Consider the following 27,476-nt stretch of genomic DNA (forward strand, 5'->3'; position numbering starts at 1 on the left):
GCGAAAATTTCCTTCCTAAACAAAAAAAAGTCGCATTATTTTTTATATAGCTGTACATTTGGAATCAGCAGTATAGCAATCATTCTATTTGCATAACTCAAATTCAATTTTTTTCATATGTGAGTTAGGGAAAAAATTATAACATTAATTAATAATAGTAGTTGCTGTTATCTAGTGTGCTAGCTATCCAAAGTGTTATTGTTTAAAAACAAACCAAGAACACTTGAAGTCAATTCACTTGAGGATTGAGAGATATGACTTGGTTATTTGAAAGTATGACTTAAAAAGAGCCTTGAGAAAGTAAACCAACAAAATTTAGCCAGAATCGTAGGGTATTTAAAGGTTCATAGATTGGACAATGGAGTGAGTGGTAGTTCTCAGGATTTAATGATCTTCAAAATTTACAAGATATAGATTTTAAGAATTTTCCATGGCAATTTTATAAAAAAAATTCTGTTATTTAATGTACCCAAATTTTATGAGCATAAATATATTTTGTAAGTCTTTTCAGACTGAGAAAATAGAATAGTTATATTAAAGGTCAAATTCTATCTGTATATTGTGCTCACAAACCACCTTCTTCCCCCAACACTACTTGAAAATAATCACGGAGAATAATAGAGCACCTATCCTTGCTATGGGATAAGGATTCTTTAAGGTACTAGTTGAAGAATCCCAAATCCAGGACCTGGGAAAGGTCATTACTGCATAAATCATATTCAGTAAGGAATAAGAAGAATCTAGTTAGTTATATGAAATCTGGTGACCATGGCAACAAACAATCCTCTGGACAAGGGCAAAGAAAACAGAAATTATCTGGACAGCATCCATTAACAGAGCCAAGAGAGCCACAGCAAGGTTATGTTCTGGATTAGGAAGAAGGTTTGATTCCCAAAGAGTATATTGTCCTTGAGCTTAACACAAAGCACAAAACAAGTTGATATACTCAATGTCAAATAAGCATGTGGTGATTTTTATGTTGTAATAGCAGCTATTAGCTTTCCATTATCATTTTCCCTAAATGAGCACCACAGAATTTCAGAATTTAAGAGTTGGAAGAGATTATAATGTCTATCTAGTTTTAACCAAATATGAAAATAAATCCAATCTTGAAATCTTCCAAAGAAACAAACTTTCCTATCCCTTTTGGACGACTGAAATTGTTAGGACAGTTTTCTTGATATCAAGCCTAAACTGCACTCCTTGCAATCTTACTCATTGCTTCAGATTCTTTCCTCTGGGACCAAATAGAGAAGATCTAATTCTTTCATTTGACAGCCCTTCAAATACTTGAAGTCATTCCCTTTCCTCCTCTAACTCCTTTTCCCCAGGCTTAACATACCCAGTTCCTTCAACCAATTCTTGTATGTCGTGGATTGACAGTCCTTCACTATGCTGCTTGCTCTCCTTGCACCTAGCTTATATGAATAGAATTCTATTCTGTCATCTGAAGCAAACACAATGCTCCAGCTAAGGTCTGACTAGGGCAGAGTACAATGGGACTTCCAATTGTTTTATCTATTTTAATGCAGTTCAAGATTTCATTACCTTTTCTTATTTGTGCTTCCACACGCCACTATGTCCCCATATTGAGCCTGCAGTCCATTCAAGCCTCGTGTCTTATTTTCAGAACTGCCATCTAGCTACACCTTCCCAATATTATACCTGTCACATTGTTGTTATTTTGTACTCAAATTTAAGACTTCACATTTGTCCCTATCAAATTTTGCTTTATTAAAACCCACCAGTTAAGAGCCTTTGGGATGCTGACTGTCATCCACGGTTTGAGCTATCCCTCCTAGCTTTGTGCCATCAGAAAGCTCAATGAGCAAACCACCTTGGTCTTTATCCAAATCTAGAGCAAAAAATGTTAAAGGCATTAGGGGCAAAGACTCACTGAACTGTTCTCTTGCGCCCTTAGTAATCTTACACCCTAGAGAGATTATCAGGTCAAAAGTCTGAATCCACTTCAATATCCCAAAGTTTTTCTCACGTGCCTCACTGCTAAGGAGCTCCTTTATTCACTATGGGAAAATAGTTGGTGTATAGTGAGGATAGACTGTGAAGGCTTCATGAAGGAGGTGAAATATGAATCGACTTCTAAAGAGAGGAAAGGTTATATTTTGCACAATAGAATGGGGAGATCTCATTGATGGAAGGGATAATTGTGATTGTGCAAAGAAGAGAAAGAGAGTATCCAATGAATAATAATTTTGGGGAGGGCTTAGAAAGGAGAGGATGACCTGTACTATATAACTGGGTATGAGTGCAAGTATTTCAGGCATGTGATAGAAAGGATTCTTTTTCTGATACTTTCCTGATCTGATATTCTGCGATTCCGCATTTGGAGCATTTTTTATTTATGCCAGCATTCTTTAAAATAACTTTTAGAAAAGTTTTGTGGGAACTTGAAGCTTATGAGCCAAAAAAGTGAATTCTGTTGTATCAATAAATTTGAATTACCCATCCTGTCCCTGGACCCTATTAGCATAGAACATAATTGCCTATTGAGTTTAATTTGCATAAAAATATCAGAGTCCAAATAAATTATCTTTTGGGGACTTAGCGGCATAAATCTGGTCAAGGATGTCACATTATTAATTGTAGAACCAAAAGAGTACTATAAAGGAATATGTCATATTTATTCCTAATTGTTTCCCATGTTGTTTTTCTTTAATGCCAGGGGAGAGGACATTTTAAGGTTTTGGGACAAGACCTGCTTGATTATAATTTCATTAGAATGCTTCCTGAATATAGAGGCTGTTTTAAAAACTGAAAATTACAAAAGATTTGGTATTAATCAGAAGTCCAAACCTTGGATCCTAATAACAAATAAAGGTTAGAAATTTGTTTGAATCAAAGATTTTGCAGATTGGGAAAAATCTCAAAAGTTTTCTAGTCCAACCTATATTTGAAAGTAATCCTTAATATAGCATTTCTGACAAGGAGTCAATCATCCCATGAGAAGGAAGATGTACTTCCCACAATAATCCACTCAACTTTTAGATAGGTCACAAGTTGGGAAGTTTAGACAAGTTGATCTGCAGACTTTGCTTATTTATTTGCTATTGTTGTTTTTGTTTGAATAGGTCTCAGATTTTATTGGTAAGGAGTTCTATCATTGCAGATGGCCACCTGCTCTATAAAGACTTGCAAAGTCATATTGGGCCTGAGAAGTGAAACTAATTTATCAGGGACACATAGCAAGGATGGGTTAGAGGCAGTCCTTGACTCTAGAGACTGGCTTATTGAATTGATTGGATTTTTTCAATCAAATAGCTTTTAATTGATATCATTTGTTTTTATGTTGCCTAACTTTCTCTTATGCTCCTCCTCTCATTTTTTTTCTTCAGAACCATCCTTTTTAAAAAAATGAATCCATGTATTTTCCTAATGCCTTTTCCAATGATGATCCTCTTTAGAAACATTTTCCTTCTCTGAACCTTTGGTTTCTTATTTGTATAAAAACAAACAAACAAACAAAAACTTAGGTCATATACTGTAGATATTTTTATAGAAATAAATGCAATATGAACCTGCTTTTAACTCTATATATATATATATATATATATATATATATATATACAAATGCTTTCAATAAATGAATCCCTAGTAATTGTATCATTGCTATCATTATGATTATTATTTCTGATTTCCCTCATTGCAAGACATAATTAGATCTTATTAATATTTTGGAATCTTTACAATTCAAATCTAGATATTTTTGTTGGTATTGTCTTAGGAATTATCAAGATAAGGTAGAACTTTGCCAGGATTCTGGATTTTATAGTCTCTATCTCATTCATACTCCCTTGAGGCATCTAGATCCAAGGAGCTACCTAATAAAATTGGATGGGGAAAAAAAAATCAATCACACTCTAGAATAGCTTTCAACAGCTCAGTTTTCTTATATGAAGGAAATATTAACCTTACCTGACACATCAGAAATCTCGAGAAATACTACCTGGGAAAGAACTAGTATTTCCTTTGGAAATCATTTTAACCAGATGCAAGGATCTGGGTGCAATTAAAAAGAGCAAACAATAGAAAAGAATGTTTTAAGAAGAAAGGTATATAAGTCTTCCAATTCAAAAGATCTTCCCCATTCATTCATTACATGCATGTACCAGAATAGTTCACAGACATGTAGGCACCTTACTTTGCAATATAACATTCCTCAGAAAGGAAAGATGGATGAAGGGGTTTCTAGATATATGATAAAATATAATGAAAATGTTTCTTAACTATGAAGAAAGGAGAATAATTCTCAATATCTTCAACTTACGGCTAATGTTCAGAAATATACATATGCATATTTGAGCATATTTTAAAGCAAATGAAACTCAAAGGAAAAAAAATATATATATATATACAACTATGTGCATATATAGCTATATAGAGAGATATATAAATTTCTTTTCAGTTACCTTTGCTTATTTTTTGTGCAACTGATCTTGTTCAGTTTTCAAGGCATTGTTTTTTATCCCCCTCCTTCTTTATATTTTTATTTATATTGAACTTCAGATCTCTTATGAATCTACTACTTCCTAGGCAATGCTACTTAGGATATTGTTGGAAATTACCTGTGACAAATGCATGTAAGTGAGATTTTAATGCTATTTTTTTCTTATTTCATAATTTGTTTTAACAAGAAAGATATATTTTGTGGAAATTCATAGACAGGAGTCCAGGGTAGAATTATTTTAGATTGGAAGGGGGAAAATTATTATTCTTGTCATTCTTCCTCATACGAAAGCAATTTTGAGGAACAAGGATTACTGAGAGATGCCATCATTATAAACACCATAAATCTAAGTGTTCAACATAAAAATTTCCACCCAAGTGCTTTGTGCAGAAATATTGCCCAAGGGTATGGTCCGCATTCAAACCAGTAACCCAAATACTGGTCTAATATTTTGAAAATCACTTTTCAAGTATCCATAGCTCTCATTGGCAGTATTTATGAATAAACAGGAGTAAAAATCAATGAGTTATTGGAATGCCAGCAGAACTAAGATTGGCAGCATGGGTTTATCACAAAAACAGCGGATTTGGAGTTAAAGAACATGGGTGCCAACCCCAGGGCTGTGTGACTTGGATAGACATTTCATATCTAAGCCCATCAGTTTTCTTGCATGACAAGAGAGGGCCTGGAACTCATCGGTCTTCTATACACATTACAGTTCAAAATGCAAGAGCTTATAATGAAATACAACTGTGACATGTGGCTGCAATCAGTGATCTCAGAGATGGAAATTTGTCTTGTCATCATTCTGAAGTTAGTAAGAGAAAAGACAATAAGCTGAAAGTCTCACCTCTATTAAGTTTAGGGCACAGACCACAGTCACTTTCCACTAATTCAGTGACTTCATCAGCATGAGAATTTTTTCCACTGATGGAGTTGTGTGGGCTCAGGGAGGTGGTGATTAATTCCCCTGTGGTCACACAGCTATTAGTTATCTGGGTGGTATTTGATCCCAGGTTCTGCGGAATCTCAGTTTCCCCTCTTTACACCTTACCTCATACTTCCTCTCTATAAAGGGCAGTCACTCTGACAGAGCCCTTAAATTTCCTCAAAACATTCTCTTCCCATGCCTCATTCAATTTAATTCCATTCAAACATGCATTTATTAAGCTCTAACTTTGTGTGAGACATTGTGCTCAATGCTGGGGGACAAACAGCGAGGCAGTCCTTGCCCTCAAGGAGCTTCTGCTCTAACCAAAAAAAAAACAAAAACAGACAGGTAGGAAGGAAGGAAGGAAGGAAGGAGGCATGGAGGGAGGGAGGGAGAGAAGGAAGGAAGGAGGGAAGAAAGGAAAGAAGTAGGGAAGGAAGGAAGGAAACAAGGGAGAGAAAGACAAATGGAGGGAAGGAGGACAGAGAGAGGAAGAGCAATTACCTAGCAATTGCCTTTACTTCATAGGAAAGGGGTACAATTTTATCAGAAGTCTGGACTCCCCCTTTTACTCCTGGAAACAGGCCAGAAAAGAAGGAATTTGTACAGTTCAGATGGGTCCCTGTCTTCCAGATCCTATCTCTTAGGAAACCACATCTTTGATCCCAATTAGAGAGATTTCCCTAATGCCCATAACAGAACTCTGCAAGTAGCTAGGGCTTCATAAATGCAGGTTGAATAGAATTTAATTCCATGTCAGTTCAGGAAAGGGCAGAGTGGACCTAAATGCATGAAGAAGTCATTTTTAAAATGCCTTGGAATATGGTTCATTTTCAGTATACCACCTTTTCCATTCTTTTGAAAGCAGAGCAAGGAGATCAATAAGGCAATGATTTGTAAGTTCTCCAAAGGATGATATTGCTCTTACAAAGATTTAGTAAGGCTTGAGCTAAAAGCACCTAGGATGCAGTCTGACAAAAGACGAATACAGCCTGAACCTTTTGTGGAAAGTTCTGATTAATGCTTATGAAGGAGCTTGGCAGGGAACAAGTTGAATGGGCATGGAGCTGGGTCAGATTTAAGGAGAATAATCTAAATTCAGACTTAAGAAGACAATGTAAATCAAATTACAGAAAACCTTCCCGACTATGAGTTCTTTCTCAAGAAAAGACAATCTAAGTTGACATGATGTAAATGGAATCCGAGGTTCCCATTGTAGCAATATTATATGAGAACCCCAAAGATACAGAAGATAAAGGACTGCCAGTGGAGTCAGCGAGGCCTGAGTTCAAGTGCTGACTGACATTCGTTGGCTCCAAACAGAGGCATAAAATGTTCCCTCTCAGTGCCCAGGCAGTTCTCTAAACTAGGATTTCTTAACCTAGGGTCCTTGAATTGCTAATCGATTTCAGTGGCTCTGTAACCTTGCTTGGAAAAAATATAAAATATTTTTTAATTTATTTTTTAACCTAAATTTATCAAGTCATTTCATTTGTCATTATTTAGCATCATTTTTTGAGAAATGTTCCATAGATTTTATCAGACTGCCAAAGGGTGCTTTAAGTAAATAAAAAATGTAGCTTTTCTTTGCTTTAGGTATTTTCTATATTTCCATTTCAGCTATTCCCCATATTGATGTGATCACAACTCCAGATTATCTATATCTCTTCCACAGTTACTAACCCCAAAATAAGTCTTATAATGATGACTTAAGTGTCTGCTTCATAGAAGCAACACCAAGATGAAACCTGAATTTCAATGTAAGGAAAATGTCTTTAGAGCTGCTTTGTAGGGATGTGAGTTCTGTCTTACTCAAGCTTTGTTTTCTCCACATTCCTCTTTAAATTTTCTTGACAACTCACAATGGTCCTGGTACTGCCAGTATTAGGATACCAAAGTCATTGTCTTTGTCATCACTTCCATGTCTTTGCCTCTACTTCAGTCCCATAAAGCCAAAGAAAACATGGGACATGATGAGAACTGTGTTTGCTTGCACTTGAATCTTCCAGAAGAGCTATGCTGTTGACATTGCAGATGTTAGATCCTGAAGCTACATAATAGAATGTCACACATGGATAGCTCCATGTTTAGGGAGAGACATTCCGCCAGCAAGGTGGGTTTATTTTTCTACACATGGACTATTTGCTATTTGACTTCTTTTATGGAAATCTAACTCTAGAAAATGGCAACCTGGGCATATACAGTAGAGCTTTCATTTGGGGACACAATAACTTCACTTTCTCTGTTCCTCCATAATATCAGGCAGGACATTTCATCTTTAGAGGTCTCCATTCCTCATCTTTAAAATGAGGAAGTAGGTAGGTTAGAGACCCACCAAAAGCTTTTCCAATTCTAGCCCTATGATTCTGTGAGCTTATGAATTAAATAATATTTATGTTGGGAGTCATGATCAAGATGACCACTTGTTATAGAAGGTAATCTCATGTATATAGAATTAGAACTAGTTACCCCCCGAAGTCTTATCCATATCTGAGATGTCATAATTCTGAATTTAGCAAAGATTTGGACAGAAATATTTGACAAGTACCTTAGAGAATACTTTGGATCATTTGACGTGTTTTTGAGAAAATAACACTGGGACATTTACTTCGCTCTTATTTCACCATCAATTTACCCTCAGAAAACAAACTATATTGGGGGCGGCTAGGTGGTGCAGTGGATAGAGCACTGGCCTTGGAGTCAGGAGTACCTGAGTTCAAATCCAGCCTCAGACACTTAATAATTACCTAGCTGTGTGGCCTTGGGCAAGCCACTTAACCCCCTTGCCTTGCAAAAACTAAAAAAAAGAAGAAAAAAAAAGAAAACAAACTATAGAGAGTAAGTTGTTGCTGCTTCTATGCCTATAAAGATCCATTTCCTTCTAGTTGACTGGGTCCAGAAAAATCACCTTTTTTTGTTCTGCCTTATGAAAGATGCTGTCAAATAGCAGAATACATATAATGGACATCATACTCATAGTGTGAATGACGAGAAGGTGAATATTTGGTTTTTAATTTGAATGTTAAACAATTGAATGTTGATATTGAGGATTTGTCAACCTGTGCAAAAACTTCACATTTCAGGCCAACTTCGATGTTTTAATATAAGTAGTCCTCCTTAGGACATTCAGGTGGTACATTGGATAGAGCAATGAGTTTGTGGTCAGAAAGATTTATCTTCCTGAGTTCAAATCTGCCCTCAGATATCTACTAGCTATGTGATCCTGGGCAAGTCACTTCACCCCATTTGCCACAGTTTCCTCATCTGTAAAATGAGTTGGAGAAGGAAAATTCCATGAGTAAATTTTCTTGAAAATTCAGACATGATGAAAACTACTAAACACAGAGTCCTCCTACTCTGGAATCCCTCTCATCTGATCTCTGTCTTTTAGAATCCTTAGCTTCCTTTTTAAAAAATGAAACTTGGGTACTCCTACCAAGAAGAGAGCTTCCCTGATTCCCTAGTTGTTAGCATCTCAAGTTTATGTTTTCTTTTAAATTTACCTCTATTTGTTCTGTATTTATGTACCTGTCCATGTTATATTTCTACCCCCAACTTCTGCCTATTAGATTGTCGTGAGGACTGTTGCATTTTTGTCTAATATACCCATCACCATTCACATAGTCTGACACATAATAGGTAATAAATACTTGTTGAATTAACCCTGTGAAAATAACCCTGGTATACAGTATTTTTCTAGTTCTGCTCATCTCACTCAGCATCAGTTCATGCAAATCCCTCCAGGCTTCCCTGAATTCCCATCCATCCTGGTTTCTAATAGAACAACTGTTCCATGACATACATATACCACAGTTTGCTAAGCCATTCCCCAATTGAAATAGTAGTGCTGTTGGCTTTTCTGTTTGCTACTTCCATCACTTTGGATAAATCATGTTACTTCTATTTATCTCCACTTCTCATCTTTAAAATGAACAGTTGAACTTGGTGGCCACCAAGGTCTTTTAGAATTCAAGATCTATGATACAATGATCTCATTAATCAATTTTTCCTGTTAAATTATCCAAAATACGAACATTATTATCATTAGGAACTCCCTTTTTATCCAATAAGGAATAGAAGAATAGGAAATGAAGAGAGTTAAAAGGGGATGCAGTTGCTCTTGATCTTAGACTGGATATAGGAAATCAGAAGACCTAAGTTTAAATCCTGCATCTGCTGCTTACATGTTGAAAGAATTAAGGAAAGTTATTTGACTTTTCTGGGTCTCAGTTTCTTCATTTGTAAAATGTGGCCCATAATAGTCATAGTCATCTAATTCAAAGAGCTGTTGCCAGAAGCAAAAGGAATAACCTAGGTAAAGTTCATTGAACACTACATAAATATCAGTTATTATTATCTCTGAGGTCTTTTCCAGCTCTAAAATTCTACAAGTCAATGATTTAAAGGTCAGAACAGCAGTAACATATGTCCTTCTATAACTTACCTTTGCATGGGAGCTTCTGCAAACACATACAAATGGTGAAGCAAATGGGAAGTCATGAAGCAAAACCAATTCAAAAATAATATTAATGACTCGCAATAATACTAATGATGACAACTAACATTTCTGTGGCATTTTAAAGTATATGGATTTGGCATCCCCTTTTGACCACTTCTCAATCCCACTCACAAAATGGGTCATCCAGAGGGCAGCTCTGCTTGGCTCAAAGTATTCCATGGGTCTATTTACCTAAAATTAAATCTTAGGAAATGCCACCAATGCACTTATCTTTACTTATCAATCAGTAGACACAATTACTCAAGGCAATGACTTTCTTTTTTTAAAAAGATTTTATTTATTTTGAGTTTTACAATTTTCCCCCTAATCTTACTTCCCTCCCCCCTCCCCCACAGAAGGTAATTTGTCAGTCTTTACATTGTTTCCATGTTGTACATTGATCCAAATGGAGTGTGATGAGAGAAATCATATCCTTAAGGAAGAAGCATGAAGTATAAGAGATAGCAATGAATTTAAGGTAATATTCCTTGGTCTTTGTTCAAACTCCATAGTTCTTTCTCTGGATACAGCTGGCATTCTCCATTGCAGACAGCCTCAAATTGCCCCTGATTGTTGCACTGATGGAATGAGCAAGTCCTTCAGGGTTGATCATCACTCCCATGTTGCTGTTAGGGTGTACAGTGTTTTTCTAGTTCTGCTCATCTCACTCAGCATCAGTTCATGCAAATCCCTCCAGGCTTCCCTGAATTCCCATCCCTCCTGGTTTCTAATAGAACAATAGTGTTCCAATGAAATACATATACCACAGTTTGCCAAGCCGTTCCCCAATTGAAGGAAATTCGCCCAATTTCCAATTCTTTGCCAGCACAAACAGGACTGCTATGAATATTTTTGTACAAGTGATGTTTTTACCCTTTTTCATCATCTCTTCAGGGTATAGACCCAGTAGTGGTATTGCCGAATCAAAGGGTATTTTTGTTGAAGGCAATGATTTTCAACATACAACAGAGATTTTTCTAAGTCCCTCTCTTCTTTTAGGATGCCATTGAAGCACAATTTCCAACGTTCTCCTGATGCCCCTTACCTATTAGTGCCTTCCTCCCAAAATGTCCTTTATTTAATTGGATTGTTTCTATATATATATATATATTCACTTTTTCATTTTACTAGGTGAAAGATGAAAAGACAGAAACAAAAGTACAATCTTATGAACATATCAATTTATTAAGCAATACATGCCACTTGTCTAACAAATTGGAACCAGGCCCCTTTCTCATTTTATGGCTGGACCCCAAATACAGGAGGAGACAGACTTTTATACAATAAAAAAACAATAAAATAAGGTTGATTAAATAAAATGAAACAATACAACATTAAGAAATTTGATTTCTAATTGGAAGAAAGATTAGGGACTTTCCAAGTTGGGAGGGAGGGTAAACAAGTACAATTCTCTGAAATCAGGAAAGAGATACTCAACTCCCCAAAGGCACAAGGCAACCATAACTGAGTGATCAATATGGGTCCAGTTTTCAGATAAGATGTATGAGTTACTTAAAATATATAATTGCGTGAAAACTCCCTGCATCATTATTCTGAAATCTGACCTGGTTTCTGGTCAGCATAACCTAGGTCCTTAGTTAAGGGTCTCAAAATAGCAAATAGAGGTGGTCCAATTTCCCAGTCATACAAGATTTGTTTCAAACAAGATTTAAATAAACAAGGTTTAAATACACAAGGTTTGAAGTTCAAATAAGGTTTTCTCTCAGTTCTCACAATTGAATAAATTTTTCTTGTAAGAAAAAATTTGAACTAGACCTGTAATTAAATAGAAAAGAAACTTCACTAGCTCCAGAATTGCATCACAAGATTGAGTCACTGTGGTTCACATAGTTCTCACATTAACAATTTGTTGTAATCCCTTCAATACCTAATTATAAAAATGGATGAATAGGTGGATGGATGGATGGATGGATGGATGGATGAATGGATGGATGGAGAGAAGGAAGGAAGGAATGAAGGAAGCAAGGAAGGAAAGAAAGAAGGATAGATAGAGAAAGAGAGAGAGAGAGAGAGAGAGAGAGAGAGAGAGAGAGATACTTGCTATTTTCTCCATTAGAAAATAGACTCCTTGAAAATAAGAATTCTTTCACCCTTTTATTGGTCTCTCCAGTTCCTAGAACTCATTGTCTGACTGATTGTGATACCCCATAAATGTATATAGCATCACAGGAAAAATGGATATCCTCAAAAATGCAAACTCTCTTTGGCAACATATAAGGCTAAGGCAGATCATGTTTCTGTCATAGCAGGGCCATGATATGCTATAATAAAACTGATTACTTTTGTCATTCTCCTCCTGAGCAGTGTAGCATCTATACTTGGAAGCTTTCTCAGGTAAATTCCCTGATCTTGTTTTTCTTTGCAACTCAACCTCTGAGGTCTATAACAGACTCTTTCCTTGTCTCATAAAGATAATTCTCTTCAAAGTTTTCTCCAGCCTCTGAAGAGAGCTCAGCTTCTTAAAGAGCCATGGGAACATGGTTATACTTTTGCCAGGCAGTGGTTGAACTATCCTTTAATTCCATTAATTTTGATCTGACAACTTGCTCACACTTTTTAAAGTGGTAAAATTGTATGCACATCTTTGTACTGTCTGTATAATCTTAACACCTCACTTATCTCTGTACACTCTCCCTTATCTTCAAAGATTCCATCAACTGAGTTGGAGATAATTTAATTTTTCAGGGAATCCTGATCAGCTCTCCTTCCCATTGTATGTACATTATCTCATTTGAACTTCACAATAACCATGTAAGTTAGGGACTGAAGTGTGGTACTTTTGAAAAAAAAGTCTATCTCTATATTCAGAGACTTGGCTCCATATACTCTCTCTCATACATATATTAGCTATGTGATTTTGGGTATAATGTTTAACTTTCCTTGACATCAGCTTCCTTATATATAAAAGGAGGGATTGAGCCTAACAGAATTCCAACATCCCTTATGGTTCCCTATTTCTGCTCTTGCTAGAGAGATAAGGAAACATGCTCAGGGCCAGTGATCCAGTGGCCTTTTTATAGTCCAGTCACTCAGGACAGTGCCTCCCATTTAGTAGGCATTTAATTTCTTGCTGCCTTAGACAGTATCATGTAGAATTTGAATCTAGGTCTTTGTGACCTTCAGTGTTGTATCCATTATATTCTGCTGAAAGGGAATGGTTGTGATGCCTCCTCAGTCAAAATTTATTTCTTTTTAAAAAATATTGCTACCACAAGTTTTATATACTATCAATGTAGTTTATTTTTAGAAGCAGATTTTGTTGATAGTTGGCTTTAAAGTGACTATAAAAAGAAGGAAAAATCTTATCATACTGAAAAGCATTTGCTTCATTCCCTCTCGCTGTATCAATAGCATTTTCCAGTATCTTCCTTCAAGTGGCTGGCTCCAATTTCATTAAATTGGCTGTAATTCCTTCTTACCTCTTCAGAAACTGTGTTTGCTGGCTCACTACCTCCTCCATGCAGAAGAGAATTAAGTATAAATTGAGATGACTGAATGTGAACATTAAAGAATCATCAGTTGATACTAGAAGCTATTGGCTTTATATACTTTGTGCTACTTCCCATAGATGAGGCAAACCTTACTTACCCAACTACAGGAATACATGGTGATGCAGGGAAAGGCTTAATGAGGAAGATGGATTCTTCTTTTGTCAGCCAAGAGGATCTGTGATAAATTGCCAATCTGATCCCAGAGCCACTTTGAAACAAAGTAATGCAGTTTCATTGCACTATCAAATTTAAGTGTTTTAGTGATTTTAAGTGATTTAAGTCACTAATTCTATTTCCCCCCTTGGGCCAGAAAGAAGATCCATGGCTAATATCTTGGGAAAAATGTGAACTGGTATGAGAAATTCATTTTAGATGCATTCTGATCCTCAAATCCCATGCCCACCTTCTTTCTCACTATACTCTATTCCAAGAGAATGCTATGTTTTGAATCTCCCCCTCCCGTACCACTTCTCATGAAATTTATTCATCTTAGTGTCTGTTTCTTGAGAATCTCTGATTTCCAGAATCATGATTGGCCAAGTATAATGAAAATAACAATAGTAAAACTACCAATTTATTCAGTTATTTCAGTCATGATCAACTCTTTGTGACCACATGTTGGGGGTTGCCTTAGCAAAGATACTAGAGTGGTTTACCATTTTCTTCTCCAGCTATTTTATAGATGAGGAACCTGAGGCAAACAGAAAAATGGTTTGCCCAGGACAACATAGCCAATAAGTATCTGAGGTCAGATTTGAACTCATGAAGCTCATGAAGTTCCTGACTGAAGGCCCAGCACTATTCCCATTGTGCCACCTAGCTGCCTCATAATAGCAAAAACTGTTCAAAGCTTTACAATGCATTGTATGCTGCTATCTTATTTGATATTTATTGTGATAAATAAATCCATTTTACCAGTAACAAAATGCTAATATGTTGTTGAAAGATTGCTTACTCTGAACTCACTTCACTGTTTTCATGCATTGCTCTGATGGAAATTTGTTTTGTGGAAAGAGGGTTTGATTTGAAATCAGGACATCATGTGTGAATCTTAGCTCTCTTATATAATATTACATATGTGATTTATTCTCCCTAGACCTAGTTTCCCTTTAAGCAGTTTAAAGTAGATGATTTCTGAAGGTCTTTAGAATTTAAAACTATTATATTTAAAATAAAGGGGTTCCAATATGGTACAATGGGAAAGGCACTGGATTTTGGAAAAAAAGAACATGGGTTCAATTTCTGGCTATTCTATTATGATTTATGTGATATTTGGAAAGTCAGATTCTGCATCTATAAAATAAAAGGGTTAGATTTTTGAGTTGCCTTCCAGATCAAAATCAATTTCTATCTATGCACATATTTTAATTGTGGCTTTTGAAAAGTCATTATATTCACTCAAAAAAGAATGACTTTCTTTAAAGTTGAGAATTCTAGGTACCATGAGAGGTCATTGAAGGTCATGATTCAGAAACAATGGCTTTGCAATGCTTCTCACAACATAATACCTAACCTGTCATGTAAAATTCTTTTGGAAGTATAAAATTGAATGGAGTAACACTGTGAAACCACATTATTTTTAAATGAAACAAGCTCAAAATGATGGGGACTGGAAGAACTATAATATGATTTCTTGAACATATAAGAAAATAAGAAATTTATTGACTAAATATTTTATTTGATTTTTTTATTGTTAAGAGACCATTTTTAAAAAAAATATTTGAGTTACATCCCAAAATCAATGACTACAAGTTTCCACTCCACCTTTAACAAAAAAATGTCTTTGTGTTGCAAAACTTTTCCAGGTGAATATTTGGGTTGAAGGAAAGGGGGATGTTTAGCCTGAATAAGAGAACACTCAGGACAGGTATGATAACTCCTCCCATTATTTGGAAGACTATTATGTACCAAAGAGATTAACTTGTTCCATTTTACCTTAGAGGAAAAAACCAAGAGCTATGGATTGAAATTGAAATGAGGCAAATTTTCAAAATATCTGGAAAAAACTTCCAACAATTTGGTCGATGATGATGGCCATCACCAAACAGAGACTAGCTAAGTCATTTTTCTGGACTGCTAAAGTGAGAGATCCTCTGGATAAATTTGTTGGACTATATGACTACTGCAGTCCCTTCTAACTCTTAAATTGTGTGATTCCAAGAAAAGAAAATTCCAAGGAAAATAACATTTTGAAAACTTCACCAACTTGAGCATGTAGCTAGGCAATATCATTCTAGAACTGACATGGTATACACTGAGACCTGCTCCTCTGTTCTTATCACTTATTCACTGAGGGAGGGACCATTGGTATTTTGGGGGATCTCAGGTTCACAGTCCCACAACTGTGCTGAAGGGGTTTGGGAGACAATGGACTTTTGAGTGTCATTGAGGAAAGATGCTAGCTACACACAAATTATTGTTATTATCCAATTTTCTGAATGTTTCCTTAATAAGCAGATGGGAAATTTCCATTCATGGAAAGGAAATTCAAAGGCATAATCATTTCCTTTTTGAAACTATTCACCATTTTAAGTATAGCTCTGCTTAGAGCTTGAGAGATGAACTTCTGTTCACCTCCTAAGAATTATTCGTATTTATTCCTTAGAGTAAAAATTCAATGAATGAAAAGGGAGTCACATTAGGCTCTGTAAACTAAAAATGTCGACAATTATTTTATTGATTGATTCACTGTAGATAGTCCAATGGGTAATTCATGCCCCAAAGTAGATCCTTTAAAGTTCTTGGGTAAATTCAGATCTGTAAAGAGTTTGTTTACTTATTCCTGAAATTTGGCATATACATCATTTCCATCAAGAACATTCCATAGTGATAGAAATGAAATTCAGTAAGTAACTGGATCAGCCTCCTGAATAGCCAATCATTAAATGAGAAATTATTTCTATTGATATGAATATAGAGTACATTTATATCATGTTTTGGAGGCCTGTAACCATCTGGGAGTAAAATCACAATGTGAAAAGGAAAATCCCTGACTAGGGCTCACAGAGAAAGGAGCTATAAAGAGTCACTAAAATACCTTCAGCGTGGAGAGATCAAATGCTGATGGAAGTGGTTCAGAGGTATGGCAAAGGCTTTAATTAAAGGGAAGGATACTCTCTCATTATCACTTCATTCTAGTTCAGCCTAATAAGGCCATGATTCATTGCCGGAGGATAAGTGGTGTACAGTTACCAATACCTGCCCACCATTCAACTAGTGAAGCTATAATCAGACATCTAAGTTAGTAGATTTATCAATCAGGTCTCTCAATACCTCTGAGGCACTCTTCTAATGTTTTAACATTTGCTGTATCAAACAAACATATTTTCCATTAAATGTTAGATTAGAAAATTTGTCATCATATTTAAAAAAATAAGGACACTCCATATTTCAGTTATTTTGAGAAGAGTGAGATGGGGAGTATGAATGGTGTCACTATTTAGGGTTTGAATCTCTGATTGTTTCAATAAACATCCAGTGTGGAAATTCCCGTATTTGATGGAAGTCAAGAATTTTTCTGTGACTTATTAATTTATATTGCCTTTGTCACTGAGAAATCATTAAGTTGTTTGTAGCTGTAATGCTTGTATGAATCACAGGCAAGTTTGAGCCAAGGACTTCCCAACTTCAAGGCTGCTCCTCTTTCCACTACAAATAATTGTTAGCATTGCTATTAAAGTTTTAGTGTCCTATCAAAGCTAAAATGAGATTATTATGTGAAAGGACCTATCTTTCCTCATTTGTGATAACCTTGCTTCAACTTGCCCATATGTATAATGCACATATATAAATACTAGATATGCAGTATATTTATATATATATTAATTTATATATGATATATAAATTAATATATATTTATTTATTAATATATAAATATACATCTAAAGAATGAGTTAAGTATAAATGTATAGCGAATACATGAGTAAATTAAGAATATATAATCAAATGTTTTGTTTTACAAACATCTATACATACTCTATACTCTAATGTATTTGTGGATTGTAATTAAGAGTTCTATTCATTTGTTCAGCCATTTTCAGTTATGTTCAATTCTTTTTGAACCCATTTTGGGTTTTCTTGACAAAGATATTGGAGTGGTTTACCATTTCCTTCTCCAGCTCATTTTACTAGTAAGAAAACTGAGGCAAACAGGATTAAGAATCTTACCAAGAGTCACATAGCTAGTAAGAGTCTGAGGCCAGATTTGAACTCAGGATGATAACTCTTCTTGACTCCAGGTCTGATACTTAGTCTATCGTGTCACCTAGAGATGAGTTTAATTATATGTGTGTGTGTGTAAACACATATGTACGCATAGGTGTGTGCATGTATCCATACAATATCATGTTATGTTACATACACATTATATATGTAAACATACACTATATACAAATATCTCTATATAAATGAGAAGAGAGTAAGACAGAGAGACAGGCAAGGAGAAACAAAATAAGACACAGACAGAGAGAGATACAGAGATAGACCAAAGACAGAGACAGACAGAAACGGAGAGACAAAGAGAAAAAGAGCCAGAGACTTGATTTCAGAATCAAGCAGCTAAGACCACAAGCCAGTCCGATACCATTTCATCTCTGTGAACCTGACTCCAAGAAAGTCCCTCACCTTCCCTCATCACCAAATTGAAAGGTTTGAGCTATATGATCTCCACAATCCCTTTGAGTTCTATATCTGTGATTTAATTAGAACCCAATTTGGCCTTCTATTTGAATAATGTTTGTTAGCACAAGTGAAATTCTTTAATTTGAAAATGCTTCAGTGTCTAAAGACAATGACTAAGTTCCCTTCATCTCTAAAAAGATACATAAAATATTCAAAATGGATTATTTTTTGCCCAAGGTTACCAATGGCTATAATGAGACTAGGACAAAGTAAGACATTATCATAACAGATAAAATGAATTTTTGCATGTATACACTTTTGTATAATATATAACACATGTTAATAAAATATATGCTCATGCAAATACACATAATGTATGTGTGTGCATATGTGTTCACATATGTGCCTTTTTGTTTTAAAATAAATAAGCATGCAATTTGATTTCATTTCTTGCAACTTCATATGTCTGATTTCATTCGTACACATTATGTATCTCTATTTCTGTGAATATACATATATATGTAAGATGTCCATATGTGTATGCATGTGATTTACTTGGACCTACCATTTCATAAGTATGAGGGAATCTTGGTTTTAGAAAATTCCTTTAACCACTTGTCATCTATAGTTTTAGAAAGTTGCTTGGAACTTTGAGAAGTTCATTGACTCACCTGGGTTCTGATAGCTAGAGTAAACCAGAAGAAGAAGACTGAATTCAGATCTTCCTGACTCAATCCCTGACCTCTATTCATCTGACCACACTAATTCTCCTGCTTGCTTTTGACAAAATAAATATAAATATAGTAGTTTGGGGAGCCAAAAGGATGGGAATTGGTCTACCTGGATTCCAAGCCAAACGCTACCACCATCCATATGGTATATGTATATCACTGCTACTCCTGTGTTTTGGAGATCCAAAAGTGAGGGGGGGGGGTTGCTGACTCTCTGGTTTTCTTTTGTATCTTTGTAGGTAAGAAGTAATCACATGCATACACATATAAACATCTACATATATGCATGTTCACAGAAATAGAGATACATAATGTGTATGAATGAAGTCAGTGAGACATATGAAGTTGCAACAAAAGAAATCAAATTGCATGCTTATTTATTTTAAATTAAAAAAAAAACAATTGTACCAGCAGGCTGTTGATTGAGAGATACATGCCAGGAATCCATTGGGATATAAGTCACCTTGAAGTATTTGTAAAGGCTACCTCTGCATAAATATGATATAAATTTATAGAGATGCTAACAGCTCTGTATTTGAAGGCAGAGTATATTCACTGGGCATTTAACATCTTAAGGGAAGATATCATTATTCAGGTCAAATACTGCAATGTAAAATGGCAATGATTAAAGCATATTTAGTGATAGGAATAGGCTGTTATTTTAGCTATTTGGTCTCTGATTCTAGTGTATATTGTGAATAGTACCATAAAAGGATATTAAGGGGGAAACCGCTTTATAGTAAATCTCAGAAGAAGAAGATTGAGAAGAATTTGTTCGCATGAGTACAGGCACCTTAGTGAAAGGAAAGTGGAGGCCAAAGAAAGCAATTTATTGTTAGTCAACTTATACCTTTCAAAAGGATAAGCTGTGAATCTTACACACAAGAAAGGATGACATTCTTCGAAGTATGTCCTTTTGTTCTAGAGTTCTAGAACCCTGTAGTTCTAAGTATTCATAGGAGGATGAAATGCCCCTGGCTCTGTTGTGTTTTACTGATCCTTCCTGGATCTACAATTCCAGCAGATGCCTCATTTTTTATAACTGGAGGAATATATAAGGCAATTATGTATGAGACTTTGAATCCATACAAATCAAAGAATGAGTCATTTTAATCATGACTGTCTTGAAAAGTAAGGAAAAGAAGCAGTTTATAACTTTCTGCGGACTTTAATATCTTCTTTCCATGAACCAATGCAACAAATATTTATTAAGCCCCTATTCTATCCATGTTACCCTCTAAGACAATGTTTTAGTACACCTGTTGATATACTGTAGTAGAGGGTGTTTTCTTCCTGGGAGTTTGAATGCCAAGGAAATCAGAGAGAAGGCCAAAGAGAAGGAGGCACTAGACTGCAGAGACAAAACAGAGAGCATTCTTCTCCCTTCAGGAACATTTTGTAAGTTCTTCCTGATCACCCTATTTTGCCAGAAAGTCACCAGAATCTGAAGCAGCAAGGCACCTTGGGGGAGATGCTGGAGACCACAGATGCCATAGAATTCAAACCAGAACCACTACCTCGACCATTGGAGAAAGGGTGCCAACTTTCTATCTCAAAAGCAGTAGAAACTGCTGACCAAAAGCCCCCAATAGAAATCTAGGCTCAGGAATACTCCGCCTCATCTCCCCCAATCCTAAGAATACTAGTCCCACTTTTAGCCCAACTCTCATGGGACATCATCTAGAAAAGAAGTCAACCAGTCTCAGCAAATATCATCCAATTTCCATATATAGAGCAAGTAAGCTTACCTAGCTCAGTAAGCATTGTACCCTAAGAGAGAGATAAGAAGGTCCTTCTGTTTTCTGTCCCTAGTTCTGCTGCCTCATGGCAGGAAAACATATTGAATATCTCTTCACATGATGATCTTTTAATATTTGAGAATATTTATTAAGATCCTGCCCAACAGTAAGTTTAATTTTCTGTATCCTAACCTTTATCCAGTACATTCACATTACCTTCTTAAAAGAGTGTCCCTTTCATTGCTGCTTGGTTATTAAAAGGGATAGAAAATGAATTTTAGTACAGAAAATTAAATGTTACATAAACCCAAATAATTATTTCAACTTATAAAGGATGTTAGGTAAGGTTCCCTTTCATATGTGAACAATTTGGTTGTAAAAGAAGGCTGTTAAAAAGAAATTTTGCATATCAAAATTCATAAAACTCAAAGGTTTTATTGTAAAATATGATAGAGAAACAGACTCTTAGGAAAAGGAAATGGCTCTTTTTTCCCCTTTTGTTCTGATTCTTCTTTCACAATATGACTAGTATGTAAATATATCTCACATGATTGTATACATATAACCTATATCAGATACTTGCTGTATTGGGGGGGAGGGAAAAATTGTAACCCAGAATTATTGAGAATATTCTTGTCAATTTAATGAACTTGAACATTAACTAAATTAATAAAAATATAATCAAGAAAAATGGAAAATTGATAGAAAATTGAAAGTATATACTGGACAACAAAGAAATCAAAGAAGTTGCAAATCATTGTGATCATCCAATAATTTGCCTGTAGTGGTTTTTAAAGTTTGAGAAGCTAAAACTCATAATGTGAGAAATCAAATAACTAAATAGCAAGTGTTGATTTTGTGAGGAACAGAAAGGCAGAGTTCATGAACTTTACCTTATGTGGGAAAAGTTAGGACCAAATTAGTATGATTCTGATCCAAGGTACTGAAAATTCCAGCATAGTTGGAAGAATTAGCTAAAAAGAGATAAGTTGAGAAGATACCATGAAGCAGTCAATGAAGACAGCCTACAGGAGGACTTTAGGTGCTAACCTGGGAGTTGCTGATTGGCAAGAGGAGGGCTGACTTTTATTGGAAGATAACTGGATTTCAATTTTGTCGTTTATTTCCAAACCACCCTCCCCCTAAGACTTCAAATAAAGTTGAATAACCATTCTACCAATGTGTTTTGGATAATGATATAAATTGAAATAGAAATCAGAGCCATTAATGCATACATTGGAATCCCCATCCAGCCTAAACCTTGGCTTAGTTTTAAAATGCAATGTTATCTGTTTCAGTGAATTTGTATTTATGTTGCTAAACATTTTCCAATTGTCTTTTAATCTGATTGGCAGCTTTCAGGAATCCTCCATCCAAAAGGAAAATCGACTACTTGTTTTGATCGTGGGTTCTTAGAAAGATTTTTGCAATGTTTTACTTTTCTGTCTCCTTACAGTTTCCACTCACTGCTGAGCTCCAATGTCCCCAAATTAATTAGAGTACATTAAGGGCATTTCTTTTCAAAGCACATTAGTTTAAAGTGTGTTTTTATAAATAGTAATTTTTAAGGATAAAAATAAACTTGACTTTGCCAATTAACAGAATGCATTTGTAGACAGAGTACTTAACATGGAGACCGATGCTTAATAAGTGTTTGTTGTATTGAGTTAGTACCAACTTAGGTCTTTGCAAATAATGGATATTATGTTACCAAGTAAAGCAAAAAACATGTTTTGTTATAGATGTTCTGTAATACTGACTTTCTTCTAAACAAGGCTGTCCTTAATCTGGCTGTGATTGTAAATTGATAAAACTTTTATGGATAAGGCATTCCTCTTCAGTCAATTTACAATTAAAAATATAATCCCATTCATCTGATTTTTCTTCCCTCTTTGTATATTTGAAAATGTACTTAAGGGAAGGAGTAGGAAGAATTGGCCATTTCCTTATTTTGCAATACAATACTGAAATCAATGCTCACTGATTTTTCTTGAGGGGAGGAGGTCAATATGGAAAAATTAATTAATTGTGCCTCCTCCGCCCAGGTAGGAAGGTTGTATTTGCTTTGAAAAGTTCTAGATATTTGTATTGTCAGATTAGTCAGATTATTTTCAAAATAATACAGGTGCAGGGAAGGGGTAGAATTAGTTTGGAGAAAAAATATGGCTTGCAGATAGATAACACAATCAACCTTTGAAAGGCAAACCCCTCTTTCCAAATATCACAGTTAGGAAATGAAAGCTATATGCAAATGCTAAGCAAGGGGGAAAAATAATAGTGATAGAAACTTCTGGGGAAGAAAGGGAAAAAGAAAACAGAATTTTGTGCCTCCTTTCTGAAAGAGATACATAATTGTTGTGATTGAGGAGTTGATTGGTTGATTGAACTGTCTTGAGAGTGCTGTCTGGTGCAAGAATTCAAGATAATGGACAGCTCTGATCATGACTGAATGGCAAACATGGGGTCCGATCTCTTTGAGGATGGAAAATCGATAGTCTATTAGATTCGTTGGTAGAAGTGAGTGAGAGAAAACAGGCTGCATTTGCTTTCATTGCCAAGGCTACACTAATTAAGCCCCTGCCTCAAGATGGAGGAGAGCCTAGAGAATTGAATGGCTAATGAGATTCCAGCTCTAAGTAAATGAAGCAACTTCACCATAAGGCACATTGACAGACAATTAAACCTCTTTATCAATGCAGCTTTCATCCAGAAATACAATCTCATATGGCAGCTATAAAATAAACGGAGGTTGGCCTTCACCATAAATCTTCCCTTAGTTCACAGTTGGGCTCATGGCATCCATATTGTCTTGACATACCCCTTTATTTGCATTCGAAGTTAGTCAGGGTAACATTTCCTTTTCCTAAATGGAAGTGCCTGTAGTGTCACATTTGTGGAGATATTTCAAGAAAGGTTTTGATTAAACCTCAAGTTGACTAAGTACAAATAATAATTTAAGGCCAGCCCCCATCTAATGCTGAAGTGGCTAAAACAATTACTCTCTATTGGCTGTGAACCTTAAAAATTATAATATAGGGGTAAAATATAATGATAGAAACTATAATTTAATCATGAAGTTTATTCTCTGGGATTTACCATTAACCTATATAAATGGATACATCTGTTCAAGATGATCACACAGAATGGAGGGAGAGATGGACATATTTACCCAAAAACAAGGATAGGGGAAAATCATTAACTTTCTGATCTGGGTAATTAAGTGTCTGAGGTTGGATTTGAACTCAGGTCCCCCTGACTCCAGGGCCTGTGCTCTATCCACTGTGCCACCTAGCCGCCCCAGTTTGTACAATCTTAAGTTAACCAATCGCCCCTCAAATTCCATCCTCCTTCTACAATACTATGTGATTGTTATCTATTCCTGGACTTCCAACATCTGGAGGGCAGGACTGGTATTGAAGCATCCTGATCATTCTTTTTCTGAATTTGTAATTAACATAGGAAGAGATAGTAAATGACTTCTTACCTATTGGCCAAAGGTGACTGTAGTAAGATGAAAGATTGTCTAAATAAATCAGCCTTTTTTTAAATCAGGAAATAGTTTAAAAAAACACATTATCATTATTATTATTACCTTCAATAAAGCTCATCAAAAAATTTTGGATTTTCAAAATGTAGACGAGTATCTAGATAAACATATATATCTTCCACAAAATTTCATACTTCAAAAAGTCAATGTAGAGTCATTGCCTATAACTAAAGGAACCTTATTGTCTGTACAGTCTTATGCAACATACTTGATTGCTCTTGGCCTCTCCTTACTTAAAAAAATCACAAGGGATTGAACTAATAGCTTCGGAGCTCACTTCTCACTTCACATCTATGACACTATGTTTTAAAATTATTATTCCATGAAAGTTGTATGAATAAGTTGATGCCTGTCTGCTGTTTGTAGTTTCTAACAGAGAAGCTGGATAAGAGAAAAAGAGCTCCAAAGAATTCTGAAGTTTAGGTTACAATTTTGTCATCATTGTCATCATCATCATCATCAACATCAACATGAGGCTATTAGGGTTAAGCGACTTGCTCAAGGTCACACAGCTAGCAAATATCAAATGTCTGAGACAGGATTCAAACTCCTGTCCTCCTAACTTCAAAGATAATGCTCTATGCAGTTCTAGCTCTGAATCCTGTACGACCACTGAACCTAGAGGACTCTGGTGGAGAAAGTGAGTTTGGTGACTTTACACAGCACTCTCCTCACTCAAATCTGATTTACTTGCTTGTCATGCCATCACCTCCCCAATGTCATTGATCTGTTCAGTTTTTGTTGTTTTTTTTCATTTTGTTCTGTTTTGATGATAGAGGTAACTAAAGCCTCTTCTCAAAGAGAAAATGTCTGTGAAACCCGTAGAATGTTTCTCAGAATATTTTCAATTTTAATTTTAAATAAATAAAGAAAACAAGATTCTAGATGAAAAATTAGTTTGGAATACAAGGTAATACAAAAAGTCTTGGTACTATTTTAAAATGTTAATTGCTTAAAATGCAATTTGGGAAGCCCTAGACAGTTAATAAAATTAAAATAAAGAAATAAATGAAGTTACAAATTAAGAATACTGCCCAAACTCCATTATTCCAGTGGTTATTTCATATCATTGATGGACATTGTCCAACCATCCGATCTCTCTGAGCCTTCCCCTCCTGTGAGTCTGTTGTCCATTTCTTCTCATAAATTCATCTCATGGAGTCCCTTCAGCATGTCAGGCATCATCTTTTTGTTCTTTGGAACATGTGTTCATTGGGTTGTCCACTGGCTGTCTTTTGATTTCATTATATGATCAGCCCATCCTCATCTAACCAGAATCAGAAATATGCCTTTTTTTTGTTATGTTTTTGCAAGGCAAATAGGGTTAAGTAGCTTGCCCAAGGCCACACAGCCAGGTAATTATTAAGTGTCTGAGGCTGGATTTGAACCCAGGTACTCCTGACTCCAGGGCCAGTGCTCTATCCACTGTACCACCTAGCCACCCAGAAATGTCTTAATAAAACTATAAGCAAAAGACAATAGTTGAATTCTAGGAACTGGCCAAAGTAAAAGTAATATTCTGATTTAAGTTAATGTGTTTATCAGTTTGTCTATGTATGGACACATGAAAACGGACCTGCTGGCATATTTACCGAACCATTTATAGGGCTGCATACAGACATCCTAAAGAATGGCAATGAGTGGATTGAGCCCATCCCTTTCTGCTCAACCTATAGAATCCATATACTTATTTAGAGAGGGAAAATATGTGAATGGAAACATAAGTGAAAACAGAGCCTTTAAACAATCACCTTTGAAAATAATCTGTAGTTATCATTGTCCTTTTGGGGGGATTAGAAAGCCTAATGAGCTCTTTTATCTATTGTTTCAAAAATAATTATGGTTTAATTCCCCTGTTAATAGTATTCTCCTCCCTACATCAACCTCTCTGTACATATTCCTCCTGCTATTTGTGAAATTAATTAGTTTTGGAGAACTTTAATCCTGTCTGTTATGAAAAAACTGAACATAGTTGGATCTGTTTCACAGCAACTTCTGTGTCAGATGTACAACTCAGAAGGGCTCCCGTTGCCAGACTGCCAGGTGACAGCGATGGCTCAGCGAGACTCACCTGCTGCCTCATTTTCATTAATGCTTTATCTGACCATCATCTGCCAGGATGTGGCTGGATATGGGGTTTGATTGCTGACTGCAGGACTCCGGCAAGGAAATATTGAAATAGCATCATCCCTTTGTACTTGTCTTTTGGCTTAGTTGAAATCCTTAACTTTTTTTTATATAATTGGGGAGTGGGGGGTACAATGAGTCTTTAATTTTCAGTTCCTTATTAGAATATTTATGATTTGAAGCTGTTCTAAAGATCTCCCTTGAAGCTTCAGAGGGTGCTTTCCAGGGTCACATTGAGACTGCCCCCCAGAATCAGTTTTGTGAGTTCTGAAGTAATTGAGAATCTGCAGAAGAAAATCATCAGTTCTTGCATCAGTTTGACTTGAATAGTTTCAGTTCAACAATTGTTGCAAACCTTATACCTACAGATAGATATGTATATATATAGATATATAGATTAATATAGCTATATATATATATTTGTGTATATGTATGGATGTCTAGATAGATAGATACAATTATGTGTGTATATTTGTATATATATATACATATATATATATGGGATATCTGGCAAGTATATATGTGTGCATGCATATAAGTATGTGAATGTTCATATTTATGGGCATATGCAATGACTAGAACAACATATATGAGGAAAAAGTCATAAAAGATGTAAAGTATATATAATGAAATTATAGAGCATAGATATAAGTAGACAATCCTATCCCATCCCTTTGCAGATATAGGAGGGTCATGAATGTGGTACAATATTTTAGAACTTTTTTGAAAGTACTGAAAAGTGTTGCTGATTTTTTTCCTTTTTTTTTCTTTTTTTTGCCTCTGTTGCTTATTATATGGGATAACTCTCCAAAAAATGGAAGGGGAGGAATACCTGAGGACAAATTTGGTGATTTTTTAATTAGTGTTATTCATTTTAAATATATACAAAAGAAGGACAGAAATAAGCCTTTATGAAGCTCCTACTATGTAGCTGCCACTATTCTAAGTCTTTAAAATTACACACACACACACACACACACACACACACACACAAAACCCAACACAAACACACTTCCCTATCAAACAATCTCTAGGAGCGAAAAATATAAAAATAAAAAATGCTTCTTTAAAAAGGCAGTTCAGTAAAATTAATCAACATATCAACTGAATTTTTCACACCCATCTTCCAAAACTCTACAAAAATTTTTCCTCTATTCTCTGGTGCTAGTATCAAAAAGCATCTCATTCCCTCCCTCTCAGACTCTCCTATATGAAATTTCTCTCTCTCTCTCTCTCTCTCTCTCTCTCTCTCTCTCTGTGTATATATATATATATATACATATATATGTATAATTATATTCATACA

Source organism: Macrotis lagotis, chromosome 6, assembly GCF_037893015.1.
Source record: "Macrotis lagotis isolate mMagLag1 chromosome 6, bilby.v1.9.chrom.fasta, whole genome shotgun sequence".
Lineage (NCBI taxonomy): Eukaryota > Metazoa > Chordata > Mammalia > Peramelemorphia > Peramelidae > Macrotis > Macrotis lagotis.